This window comes from Triticum urartu, chromosome 6 (assembly GCF_003073215.2).
Source record: "Triticum urartu cultivar G1812 chromosome 6, Tu2.1, whole genome shotgun sequence".
Classification (NCBI taxonomy): domain Eukaryota; kingdom Viridiplantae; phylum Streptophyta; class Magnoliopsida; order Poales; family Poaceae; genus Triticum; species Triticum urartu.
In genome coordinates, this window is record NC_053027.1 from 119437145 (window position 1) to 119451113 (window position 13969).

A 13969-nucleotide genomic window follows, 5' to 3' on the forward strand; every position below is an offset into this window, starting at 1 on the left:
TAAGACAGCACAGGCCACTTCTCCTTTTATGGTCATCTTTATGTTTTTCAGGGCCTATCTTTAAATGTGGGTCGAATTCAATTATGCAGTTTTCTGAACTGTCCAAGTCTTGTAACAATTCTGCAGGACGTATACTATCTTCGATGATGATGACTCCAAAAGCAAAGTTACGATATGTACAACTTCCGTGTAGAATACTTTTCCATACGAGGCCATCTGAATAACCTTTCGAGCCCATCTCTAACTTCTGGTTGGATTGACTTTTACAGTCTCCACCCCGGCAAGGTTTCCACCCCGGCAAGTTTTCCACCCCGGGAAGCTTTCACACCGGCAAGCTTCCACGCCTGCAAGCTTTCCACGCCGGCAAGGTCTCCACCCCGGCAAGGTCTCCATTCCGGCAAGCTTCATTCAGCCGGCAAAGGCCGAATAACCCACGCGACCCATCAGACACCACCTAGGTGGGTGTCTGGTCCCTCCCGTCACTTTTTCACTTAGGACCGGTCCGCGAAGTGTTGCCTCTAACTTTTGCATACGAACACGTATTGGGACAATTTTTATATCAAAATTGATCGGTTCGATGAGACGAAGATAATTCATGTAGATCATTTTTTCATATGAGGTCGTCTTGGGGGCTTAATCGGCCAAACTGTACTCTGAATATAAGATCTTGGTACTTTGAGCATAGTTCGGCCTTTGAGATGAAATCGGACGGCGATGGCCCAAACTTCAAAGATGTTCATATCAACAATACGGAACTCCTTAATTTAGACCACTTCTTCATTGGAGGCCATCTTAAATAAGTTCTTGGTCGTGTCAAAATCGGGTATCAACACCACTATACTGCAATAATTAATGCCTAAAATGTGTGCGCACAAGGTCTCAAACAAGCGAAACACTCTAGCAACATTACCGAGCCTAGCCACTCCAACCATCAAGTTTGGATGTCTGATTTGGATAAGAACATTATATATAGGACAAGAAAGCATGTGGAGTTCATATGGGCTGCAGATAATATGACCCATTTTGCACGCGCTATTTTTAAAGATATTTGCAAAATGTAAGTACAATTTTTATTTTCAAATATTTGTGTGTTAAAAATATTTTACATACATACGATGATTAGTAGATATTGTTTTAAATATAAACCTGTTTATTATGAAAAACAGTATTTTATAAACATAAGAAACAAATATTTAAGATATTTGTAAAACTTAAGTCATAAATTTATGTTCAAATATCTGTGTTTAAAAAATATTATACATACAAACGATCATTAGTAAGTAAAACATTTAAATATAAACTTGTCTATTCTATAAAATATTTAGTTAATGCAGACATTGAAAATGTTTATTAAGTAAATATGTTTAATGAATCCATATAAAATATACACTCATGTCTTATTTTTAAACTATACAAAATGATGAATACATACATTTACTAAATATTTATGATTTAATAATATAATTTAAATATTATATATGATTTAATATTCATATCAACACTTTTCATTTTATATTATGAATATTTTTTATCATACATACATTTTTATAATTCATAAATATTAATATAAATATAGAAAAAGGTTTAAATAAAATATAATGTTTTTTGAAAGTAGGTTATTCATTTATATGTACAATTTTTATAACACACAAATATTTAAAGATTATTTTTATTACTGAAATTATAATTTACATACTATCTACCAATTTCTAAAATACCAAACAGGTGCAAAATGGGCTGCATGAGCGCCTTTGTCCTATGTAATTCATATCCTCCGCTAAAAAAAGAAATTTAAATTCATATCTCGCTAGTTATCAATTATCGACATATACAGGTGCATGTTGTAGTGCCCAGGGTTTCTTTTGTGCTAGCCTCTGGTTGTGAGAATAGCAGGTGGGACATTTACCAGTACATATAGACTTTTTATCCTTAGCAGGCATCTTAATGTGATTGGTGTAGTGGCTACACTTGCTAGTGTGGTAATTCCGGGTAGTGCGTTCGAAACCTTGTGCGCCCAATTTTTTGTGTTAAATTTTCTAGTACGGTGTTTGACTTTCCTGCAAATAAAAAAATATGAAGTGGTTTTGTGCAAAAATACATCGCGGTGGTCGACTTTTCCCATGGGTAAAAAATTGCAAGGGTGTTTTATGAAAAAAAAACTCTTGGTCAAGCACCTCCAGTCAATGACAGGTGGGGCCATACACACCAATACGCCAGCATGCATATTCTGTGACCATATGTGCACACTTGAGTCAAGTTGAGTGACTGTATTCCGTATTTTTAAAGTTCTAGCACCCAACTGAACATCGAGTGTAGTTTTATGACTACCCATGGTATTACCTTGAGGATTAAACTCAGGACCTTTCGAGTCTCCCAGCGACAACAACCAACTAAGCTACAAATTTTGATGTTGATTAGTCCCACCTCCAATTTTTGAACCAGCTCGCACCGAGTTTTTCTTTGAAGCCGACTCGCACCGGTTAATATACCGCCCCCCAGGAATCAATAAATAGATGGATTTTTTTGCGGGATAAATAGATGGATTTTCGAACTAAAGAATGGATTGTGGGCTTGAAAGAGGGATTGCGGTAAAAGATGGGATATTTAAAAGAAAGATTGTGAGCTCAGATACGGATGCAGCTGATTTAAAGGGAAGATTATGTCTTAAAGGTATGTGACAAGGCTGCTCGTAATGAGAGTACACGTATGTCAATTAGGCAATTTTAATGAAGTAAATGAAAAAAATGAGGATTGAGTATCATATTTTGATACTGTATAATAATAAATAATGCACTAGCATGTGTCTTACATGGCAATAAATAATTTCATCTAAGATACTAATACTATGCATTAAGGTCTTGCATGATACTAACTTATGATACTACCCATTAGGCTGTTCATAGTAGGTGGTCCAAAATGACAAAAAATCCCTATGTTGTCCCCTCTCTCCTCCCACTATTGATTTCCCCTCTCATCTCTGGTTTTTCTTCCATCGGGTTTTCTCTAAAAACACCTCAACCGTCCCATGTCTTTTTGACTTTCTCTCTATCTCTATCTATATCTACATCTATCTATCTATCTATCTATATCTATATATCCATACCTATATCTATATATCTATATATACCACTTGAAAAGGACACGAGGTTTCTGTTCCGCTCTTTCTTCGTCCATACCTATATCTACATATCTATCTATAATATTTCCTTAGTCCTAAATTAATTGTCTTACATTTGTCTACATACGAAGAACCTAAGGCAATTAATTCGGTGCCAAGATTCAAAGCAACATAGGCCGTTGGATCGACATGGGTGGACGGGTGAGATCTGTTGAATGTAGATATGGATTTATATCTAGTATGGATATGATAAGCCTGTGGCCTCCAAATACAAGATAGATAACGTTGAAATAGGCGCACACCTGAAGCCTATATATATACCGCAAAACAAAAGAGTATGTGCACTTGGTTTAAAAGACTTATTCTAGCGTCAAGATGGTTCATCAGGATCAGGGAAAGCTGGTGCAGGTGGTGGCCGCGAACGTTGGACTTGTGGCGCCGCCGAGCAGGTACATGCTAAGTGAGGAGAACCGACCGACCACTGTCGCTCAGCAAGCCAAGCTGGTTATCCCCATCGTGGACGTGAGCCGTCTGGCCATGCCCGACGATGTTGAGGAGGCGGCCAAGCTTCGCTCTACGCTGCAGTCATGGGGCCTCTTTGTGGTGACTGGCCATGGCATGTCAAAGGAGTTCCTCAACGAGATCCCCGAGGCGACGAGGAAGTTCTTCCACCTGCCGCTGGAGGAGAAGCAGAAGTGCGGCAACGTGATCGACGGCGTCAAGTTCCAGAACGAAGGGTATGGCATCGACCGCATCGACTCCGATAAGCAGATCCTTGACTGGTATGACCGGCTCTGGCTCCAGCTCCAGCCGGAGGACGAGAGGCGGCTCCAGTTCTGGCCACATAATCTAAGGCACTCGATCTACACATTAATTGTACCCTCGGTGATTTAAAATCTTTTTCTTATTGCATTTATATTGGAGATCATATATAATCTGCAGGGATCTCCTACACGAGTACACCTTAGAGAGTGGGAGAGTGACCATGAATGTGTTGAAGGCCATGGCAAAGCTTCTGAACTAGGAGGAGGGATTCTTCATCAACATGGTGGGTGAGAGGTTCAAGTCATACTCGAGGTTCACCTACTACCCTCCCTGCCCATGGCCGGACCTCGTGAACGGGCTGAAGCCGCACACCGACAACTCCGTCATCACACTCATCCTCATGGACAAGGACGTCGGCGGCCTCCAGGTGCTCAAGGACGGCCACTGGGTTGATGTCCCCGTGCTCGGTAATGACCTGTTGGTCGTCGTAGCTGAGGGCATGGAGGTATGCATATACACACACAATTACTTAAGAACTTCTATAATGGAAGAATATGCAATTGTTTGCATTGATCATGACCGAGACTCTCATTTCTATGCACACAGATCGTCAGCAATGCAATCTTCAAGGCACCATGGCACCGTGTGGGGACGAGTGCTAACAAGGAGAGGCTGTCACTGGCGATGTTCTACCAGCCGGAGCCGGAGAGGATCATAGGGCCTCCGGGGGTGCTGGTTCACGAGAAGCGCCCGGCCATGTTCAAGAACTGCCTGGTCCAGACCTTGGCCGATGGATACTGGGATGCGTTTGCAGCGGGAGATCGCACCGTCGACTTCCTCAATGTCAGGATCAATGCTGAGGCCGACACCGAACTGGAGGGGCGCGCAGTGGTTGCAAACAACTAAATAATTTGTTGTAGGGAGTGAGTGCATGATGTTCCTCTCTCCCTCCCATAACTGTAGTGTGAATAGGAGTTGATCGATGTACTTCGTATATGATCACCTCCATGGAATCAAATAAAGAGCCAAGTGCACAACCGGTGCTTAAACTTGGTCAAAATGGTCACTTTAGTACTAAAACTTACGGCATATATTGAACTGGTGAACATGCAAATACGGTTTTAATCACGGCTGGATACAAAATTGACGCTAACTAGGCTCCAAGCGAGGCTTGGGGCCTTTTTTTTGTGATCCTCTATATTTTGCGAGCATGCGTAGCCATCCCAATCATTACCATATGTTGTCTAATATGGATACGGATTTTTTATAGCCTTTGAAGTGAAACAGTGAATACAAATTTTATCCATTATGAAAAATTATGGTAGAGGAAATCAAATTGATGACCTTATGGAAACCTACAACAGGTGCTTGCCACTGAACCGAGAACGTATCTTGCCTATAAAGGATAATTAATCTTTCTGCATGTAAATTATAATCATATCTTCTAAATAATATACAAAAAATAAAATAAACTACATTTCAGAAAATTTCGTGTAATTTCAGAAAAAACCACTTACTAATTATAATTATATCCACATATTTATATTATGAAATATAATAATTGGCTGCAGTCAGTCCGGTCTATTTTTCACAAGTTAGACTTTTTTAGATTTTTTAAAAAACATATAAATTATAATCACAGTAATAAAAATGAAGTTATAATATTCGTATGTTATAAATAATATCCATACAAATATGTTAAATTAACAAATTTCCATTAAAATGATGTATTATTATAAAATATATTCATATAATTATGAAATTATTTTTATATATTAAATAATATTCATTTGAGGATCGGCAGTCTGGTGGGACACTAGGCTCTTATTTATTTATCCATACTTATTTTTCTATTAATTTTTTATAATAATTTTTTAATAAAACACACAAACTTTTATTTAAATAACTTTTTAAGGAAGAATAATTTTATATTAAAGCATGAATGTTTTTATTAAAATGGTGATCATTTCTAAACTTATATGAGAATATATTCAAATATACATGTACTTTTTAAAATTACTTGTACAAATATATTTTATATAATTTATTTTTAATTTTTATAACACAAAATTTAATATATGTATATTTTATATAATTAAAATTAATAAGCGAACAGTTACGAAATTACGTGAACATTTTTAATTGTATTTTATTTTATTTTTATCCCGAGCTCCCAATTTATTACAGCTACTAACTTTTAGTTCACTAAACTTGCTTTCAGCAGAGAATTAGAACTCTATAAACTTGTGCTTCCAACTAAAAGCTAAAATGTTTCGACTAAATAACTAGAGATTTTTAAATCAAAATGAACAATCTTCAATTAAAAACAAAATCACATAAGTGTAGATTTCAAAGCAAAGTAATAAAGCTACCATCTCACATACATCATTTTTTATTGGCTAGATTGGAGATTTCGCCTCATGATTCATCTAAAAAAGAACCACGATAGAGCTTTCAATAAATATTCTTAGTACTGCTTCAGCGGGATTTCTAGCGGGTCTACCGCACGAGCCCGAGAAGCGACCGGTCGACTTGGGGGGGGGGGGGGGGATTTTGCATTGAATCACCGCCCTTCTCCATCTTGTCACAATGTGACTCCCACATGCATCATCTGTCTTCAAGGTGTACACCCTTACCACCCCCAATTCAACAAGTATCCTTGATTTAAAATTTAGAAGCTGGGAGCTTTCTTATTTTGAGATTCACTAGGTGATTTCCATGATTATAAGTTGATGTAAACACCGTTTCATGGTTCACCCATATCAGATTTCATTGATCTTCAATTTGGTATGTACTTGGGTATATTCTTGTTTTTATTGACCAAGTTTTTTTTGTAGTTTATACCAGAGTGGATATGCTAGAGTGTATGCATATAACTAGCCTGACTAATGAGGAAAACCAAATGGGTTCCATATATCTTTGACAAGTAAAGCATTCTGTTCGCTTTTTTGTTACTATTAAATTTTGTGCATGTGATGTAAATAGAGAAATGGGAAAGTAAATATTAATATGATTCCGATTTTTTACCGAATAGAGAGCAAAAACCATAAGCTGATGTTGTCAGAATAAGACGCCTTGACATATATAAGATAGCGAAGAAGTTATACCACACAACTGGTTCAAAACGTTATGCAAACCTGAGATAAACTGCTACTGAAGCTACTAGCTAGAGTTCTCCGAGCAAATAAACATTATGCAAAACATTAGCGGATGAACATCATCTGTGTGGACAAACTACAACAAATGTGCTGCCTAAGAAACTACCAGAACCATGGAGCTTTTCGGCTGATAAAACTGCTGTAACATACATCTGATTTGAGATACTCGCATGGTTTCTTGTCTTTTGTGTGGATGCTAAAGGTGTTGAGTGTCAATGCATGCAAGTTCATCCAAACAATCACCATTTCACCTCAAATATTTCTATTTCTATTCTCGTTGACATTCTTATCAAAGAGCTATCAATTACACAGATTGGTGCCCCTTGAGGTGGACATGCTCATGCCTGGTTGAGGACTGTGGCCGGAAATACTACAGTTTTCTTGCCAAGCAGGAATGTTGTGGGGCCCATGCGTCAATGAGAGAAGAGTGAGAGAGAGAGAGAGTCGGCGCGCGCCTTGTCGGCTGGCTGGGCCTTCTCTTTTTCTCCCTCTTTCTTTTCTTTTATGTTTCCTGTTTCTTCCTTCTATTTCCATTTTTTTCAAATTTGATTTTGAATTTTCTTTCAAAAGATAAAGTATTCCTAAATTACCTTGGGAATATTTCTTGCTATCTGAACATTTATCCAAGGGTTTTTGACAAACTATAATTTGTCAAATTAACTAGTGGGCCCATATGCAAAGTTGTTTTTATTTCTTTTTTATTTATTATTCCAGAGATTTACTTGTAGTTTAATTTCACAAACTAAACTATTTTCAAACTCTGGTTCACTCAAGAATAATTAGGGCAAATATATATAATTTGTAGGAAATTTATTTCCTGCCCTTATGCAAGTTTTCTGATTAAAGTTTTGGGTGAGCCCTTCATGGCTTCCAATTAAATTCAAATGGTGATTTGAATTCAAATGTTGTCCTTATTGGCCTAAAAACAAATATGCAAGGAATCATGGATGGATATGCTTCTAATTTCACAACCAAAATTTAGGGGAAATTTGGGCTGTGACACAAGGCACAAGTTTTACCTAGGGTTAGACCATCACTAGTCGAGTAACAACCTTGTAGTTTACATATTTTTCTAAAGTGAGAGTATATGACAATGATTGTTGTTAAAGTATCTCTTGTAAAACTATCGGTTAGTAAATTTGCATAGATTAAACAGACAAGATGAAGATGCATGTAATATTTAATCGAAATAGTCTTTCGCCCCACTTTTGATTGCGGTATGGAAAGTGGATTCCTGTCAATAAAGTCGTCATTGTTTGGAATCTCCCACTCTCTCTGCCCCGACACTTTGTCCTCTCCCACCCCGACTCCTTTCCGGGCAATGGCACATCCTCACAGTCACCGGCCTCACCCTGTTGGGGAACGCAGTAATTTCAAAAATTTCCTACGCACACGCAAGATCATGGTGATGCATAGCAACGAGAGGGGAGAGTACTGTCTACGTACCCTCGTAGATCGTAAGCGGAAGTGTTATGAGAACGTGGTTGATGTAGTCGTACGTCTTCACGATCCGACCGATCCAAGTACCGAACGTACGGCACCTCCGAATTCAGCACATGTTCAGCTCGGTGACGTCCCACAAACTCAAGATCCAGTAGAGTTTCGAGGGAGAGTTCCATTAGCACGACGGCGTGATGACGGTGTTGATGAAGCTACCGACGCAGGGCTTTGCCTAAGCACCGCTACGATATGACCGAGGTGGATTATGGTGGAGGGGGCACCACACACGGCTAAAATATCAATGATCAATTTGTGTGTCTATGGGGTGCCCCCTGACCACGTATATAAAAGAGCAAGGGGAGGGGGTCGGCGGCCTCATAGGGTGCGCCCCAAGGGGGGAATCCTACTCCTACTAGGAGTAGGTTCCCCCTTTCCTAGTCCAACTAGAAGGGGGAGGAAAGAGGAGGAGAGGAGAAGGAAAGAGGGGGCCAGCCCCCAAAGCCCTAAACCAATTTGGTTTGGGCCTAGGGGGCGCACCCCACACTTCCTTGCTGCCCTCTGTTTCCACTAAAGCCCACAAAGGCCCATTGACCCTCCCGACGAATTCCCATAACTCTCCGGTACATTGAAAAATACCCGAATCACTTGGAACCTTTCCGATGTCCGAATATAGTCGTCCAATATATCGATCTTTACGTCTCGACCATTTCGAAACTCCTTGTCATGTCCGTGATCATATCCGAGACTCCGAACTACCTTCGGTACATTAGAACATATAAACTCATAAAACCGATCATCATCGAATGTTAAGCGCGCGGACCCTACGGGTTCGAGAACTATGTAGACATGACCGAGACATGTCTCCGGTCAATAACCAATAGCGGAACCTGGATGCTCATATTGGTTCCTACATATTCTACGAAGATCTTTATCGGTCAAACCGCATAACAACATACGTTGTTTCCTTTGTCATCGGTATGTTACTTGCCCGAGATTCGATCGTCGGTATCTCAATACCTAGTCCAATCTCGTTACCGGCAAGTCTCTTTACTCGTTCTGTAATGCATCATCCTGCAACTAACTCATTAGTCACATTGCTTGCAAGGCTTATAGTGATGTGCATTACCGAGAGGGCCGAGAGATACCTCTCCGACAATCGGAGTGACAAATCCTAATCTCGATCTATGTCAACTCAACAAGTACCATCGGAAACACCTGTAGAGCACCTTTATAATCACCCAGTTAAGTTGTGACGTTTGGTAGCACACAAAGTATTCCTCCGGTATCCGGGAGTTGCATAATCTCATAGTCATAGGAACATGTATAAGCCATGAAGAAAGCAATAGCAACAAACCAAATGACCATCGTGCTAAGCTAACGGATGGGTCAAGTCAATCACATCATTCTCTAATGATGTGATCCCGTTAATCAAATGACAACTCATGTCTATGGTTAAGAAACATAACCATCATTGATTCAACGAGCTAGTCAAGTAGAGGCATACTAGTGACACTCTGTTTGTCTATGTATTCACACATGTACTAAGTTTTCGGTTAATACAATTCTAGTATGAATAATAAACAGTTATCATGATATAAGGAAATATAAATAACAACTTTATTATTGTCTCTAGGGCATATTTTCTCCACATCCAGCCTCATCCGCGACTCATGCTCTATCCCATTGCTGGTGGGTGACACCGTTGAGTTCACCTCACCTCTTCTTGGTGAGACGTCGTCCTGTGCGAGCGCTCAAGGTGGGGACCCGGAGCTTCATGTTAGGATCCATTCCGTGCGAGCACCAAGGTGAGTACTCGAAGCGTCATGGAGTCCATTGCGACACTAGAGCCAAGCCCCTTGCGGTCTTGCTTGCCAGCCCCTTCAGGCGAGTACCCTTCCTGCCGACTGCTGGCCACATGCTACACACACCTACCCTGCTCCCGCTACACTGTCCTCTCACACTCCGCATAGTGCGGGGCTGCCCAACTATTTGTCACGCCCCGGCCCCGTGGTTTTCAATTCGCTTCCAAACGGGCAACCGATCATAAAATTTGAAATTCGTGTCGACATGAATAAAAAATAATTTCTGGAAAGGGAGTCAATTTAATTAAATGACTTGTGGTGAATAGATTATTTTAGAAGGCATTGTAATGAATGACTGGACTTCAAGCCAAAGGGCTGTATTTGATTTAAACTCCATATGAACAAAACCAGGCGTCAGTGACATAATAATCTTGAGATGCACGCAATGCAACCAAATCCGATGCTGAAACTGACTCGAAATGTAGTAAACATTTCGATTTCTTCACATCGAGCAAACACGGCTTCGATTCCCATCATGATCACAAAGCTTTAAAAGGCCTTGCCTTGAGTCGATCTTCTCCGGCGCACTTCCAATCTGTCCCATCATCTCCTCTCCTCCTCCGCATCCTCTCGCATCTTCCGCTGCTCCCATGGAGATTGCCCACCGGAACCGGGAGCCCTTCAGCGTCATGTCCGGCCGGAAGCACCCGCGCCCGCTGGAGAACCTTCGCCAGCGGTTCCAGTCAGAGGTCGCCGCGGTCCGTCGCCTCCTCGCCGAGGCGGCCACCGTGCTTCCCGCCTCGTCCCCGTCGGCTCCCCGCGTGCGCGTCCGTCAAGCCGAGGAGCCTCCAGCCAAGAAGAGGAAGGCGTCCCCTCCCGTTCCCGTGAAGAAGATGACGCTCAAGGAGAGGAACCAACTCTACGGGGACCTCGCGAAGCTAGCCAAGCTGTCTGAATCCCATGTACTCCCTGCTCATATCCTGGAGCTGCTGAAGAAGCACAGCCGCCGCGGCATCTGCAACGATTACATCGAGATCGAGATGCACGCCGTCCAAGACGCGGCCCTTGTGGAGATGCAGAAGCAGCTGGACAAGTTCGTTCGCGAAAGCAAGAATCCGTCGACGCGTCATCAGCACAAACAGATGATGGCCCAAGACCAAGAGGAGGACGAAGACGTGGACATCGTCGGCGGCGTCTCCCCTTTGCCGGTCAGGCCGACACCAGTTCAGCTCGTCGAAGAGGACGAGGAGTACGTGGACATCTGCAGCTCGTCGAAGAATCTTGGCGGAGATGCAACCATCAGCGGCAGCAGCGGTTCGGATTCTGATTCTTCTCGCCAGAGCGTCGACAGTCCAGCTCCGGCACAGCGCGCCGCCAACACCACGCCTCCAACACGCGACCTGATCGCCCGTGCCAACGAGATTTTGGAAAGGCGGCGAAAAGAGGAGACGTCCCGGGCGAGGGAGAAGGCCCGTCAGGAGCTGCTCCAGATGGAGAGGACGGCAATGCCGAAGGACACCCTGGACGAGGACGTGAAGGCCCTTGGCATTGATCAGCACAACACGGCCCGGCCGGACAACTTGTTGCGACGGATGGGACTCTTCCTCAAGCTTGACGACCACGACCTGAAGCAGCAGCACCACCACCAGCACCAAAGCTGCCAAGAAGATTTAGAGGAAGGGGAGATTCGGCTGTGATCATCGTTTTCCTTTTTTGTGAGCGTCGTGTTAGCCTAATCCTGCCCTGTTGTTTTTGTGTCAGTTTCGTCAGGTTCAGAGAATAACGCTGCAGTGGCAGCCGTAGCTAGGTTCAGTTATCTTTCAGTTAACTTTGGATTCGCTTGATTAGTTAGCTTAGGCCGCAAGATGCATTCTGTGCGATCTGTGGCGACATAGTAGGAGTAGCAGGAGTGCGCTCGAGGTCGTGGGATGGCACGATCTGGTAGCCTGAGCGAGTCTCGCTGCATGTTTGTTTCGTTCTCTGAATAAAAGGAGCAGAAACCAGAAAAACTGCAACAGTTCGCAGCGCAAATCTCTCTCGCCTCTTGAGTTCTCTCTCGGCTTCGTTCTGAATCCACAACAACAACAATTGGCATCAGAGCCTTCTGAGATCCATGGCTGGAGGGCGTGGGACGCGGCATGGCGCTGGTGGCGTCGCTCCGCATGGCGGCGCTGGGAGCGAGCAGCAAGGCGACGGCAATGGCGTCCAGCAGGAACCTAGCGGCAACGAGTCGCAGGGCACCGGCGGCGCTGGTGACGGTGCGCAACGCCTCGGCTCCAGGTCACCGGCGCGCCATCGCAGGTTGTCGCGCTCTCCTCCGCCGCGTCGTGGGCGGCACGGCGAGCTGGTGGTGCGCGAGCGAGTGGTGAGGGAGAGCGGCGGCTCTGCACAATATCCGACACTCACTCGCACCAACTACGTCGACTGGGCTATGGTGATGCGCGTGCAACTGCAGGCACAGGGCCTGTGGGAGGCCGTGGAGTACGGCGACGGCGACCGCGATGATCGCGCCGCGCTGGCCGCGCTGCTCCGCGCGGTGCCTCCGGAGATGATCCGCGCCCCCGCCGGCAAGGACTCGGCTAAGGAGGCGTGGGACACCTTGCGCACGATGCGCATGGGTAGCGAACGCGTGCGGGAGGCCAGGGCGCAGACCCGCCGACGCGAGTTCGAGGAGATACGCTTCCGTGATGGTGAGTCCATAGAGGATTTTTCTCTTCGTCTTACAGCGATCGTCAACGAGCTGGAGCTCCTGAACGACCCGGTGACCGAGTACCGCGCCGTGCTCAAGTTCCTCCGCGCGGTGCCTCGCAAATTCCGGCAGATGGCATTAGCCATCGAGTCCTTCGTCGACCTGCGCACGCTGTCGATCAAAGAGCTCTGCGAGCGTCTGCGGTCCGTGGAGGAGAGCTACGCTCTGGATGACGTCGACCGCGGCGTCGGCGAACTCCTCCTCACGGAGAGGGAGTGGATCGCTCGGAGTCACCATCAAGGCCAAGGCTCCTCCTCCTCCTCCTCCGGCACAAAGGAGGGGAAGGGGCAGTCCGGTCCGCGACCGCAAGGCGGCGAGCGGGGCAGTGGACGCGACGGCGGCAAGAAGCCCGCCGGCGGAAAGCGGAAGGGAAAGTGCCGTTACTGCAATATTCCTGGCCACTGGGCCAGGGAGTGCAGGAAGGCGGAACGCGATCGCCAGAACCAGGGCGAGGCGGCGAACCTGGGTGAGGCGGATGTGGAGCCTCCCGCGCTCCTGCTGGCCACCGTCGAAGAGGGCAAACTCCCGATCGAGGCCTCGGGCACGGCGGGCAAGGTGCAGGCGGCACCAGTTCGCGCCCAGGCAGTCTACCTCAACGAGGAACGCATGGTTCCGGTCACCACTGGAGCGCGCGGCGCCTGGTACCTGGACACCGGGGCCAGCAGCCATATGACCGGGGCGCGCGACGCGTTCACCAGCCTCGACGACACCTGCATGGCTCCGTGCGTTTCGGGGACGGCTCCCTCGTCACGATCAGTGGCAAGGGGAGCGTCATGTTTCAGTGCGCGAACGGCAACCAGCGCGTGCTCGCGGACATGTACTACATCCCCAAGCTGCGGGCCAACATCATCTCTCTCGGGCAGCTCGACGAGAAGGGTTGCAGGTCCGTGATCGAGGACGGACATCTCTGCGTGTACGACCAGCAGCGGCAGCTGCT

The 13969-nt window shown here is 44.8% G+C and overlaps 1 pseudogene; it reads left to right on the top strand.

The window, feature by feature from the left end:
- The first annotated feature begins 3482 nt into the window (after nt 1-3482).
- Nucleotides 3483-4896, top strand: LOC125517387 (annotated as a pseudogene).
- Nucleotides 4897-13969: the final 9073 nt, after the last annotated feature.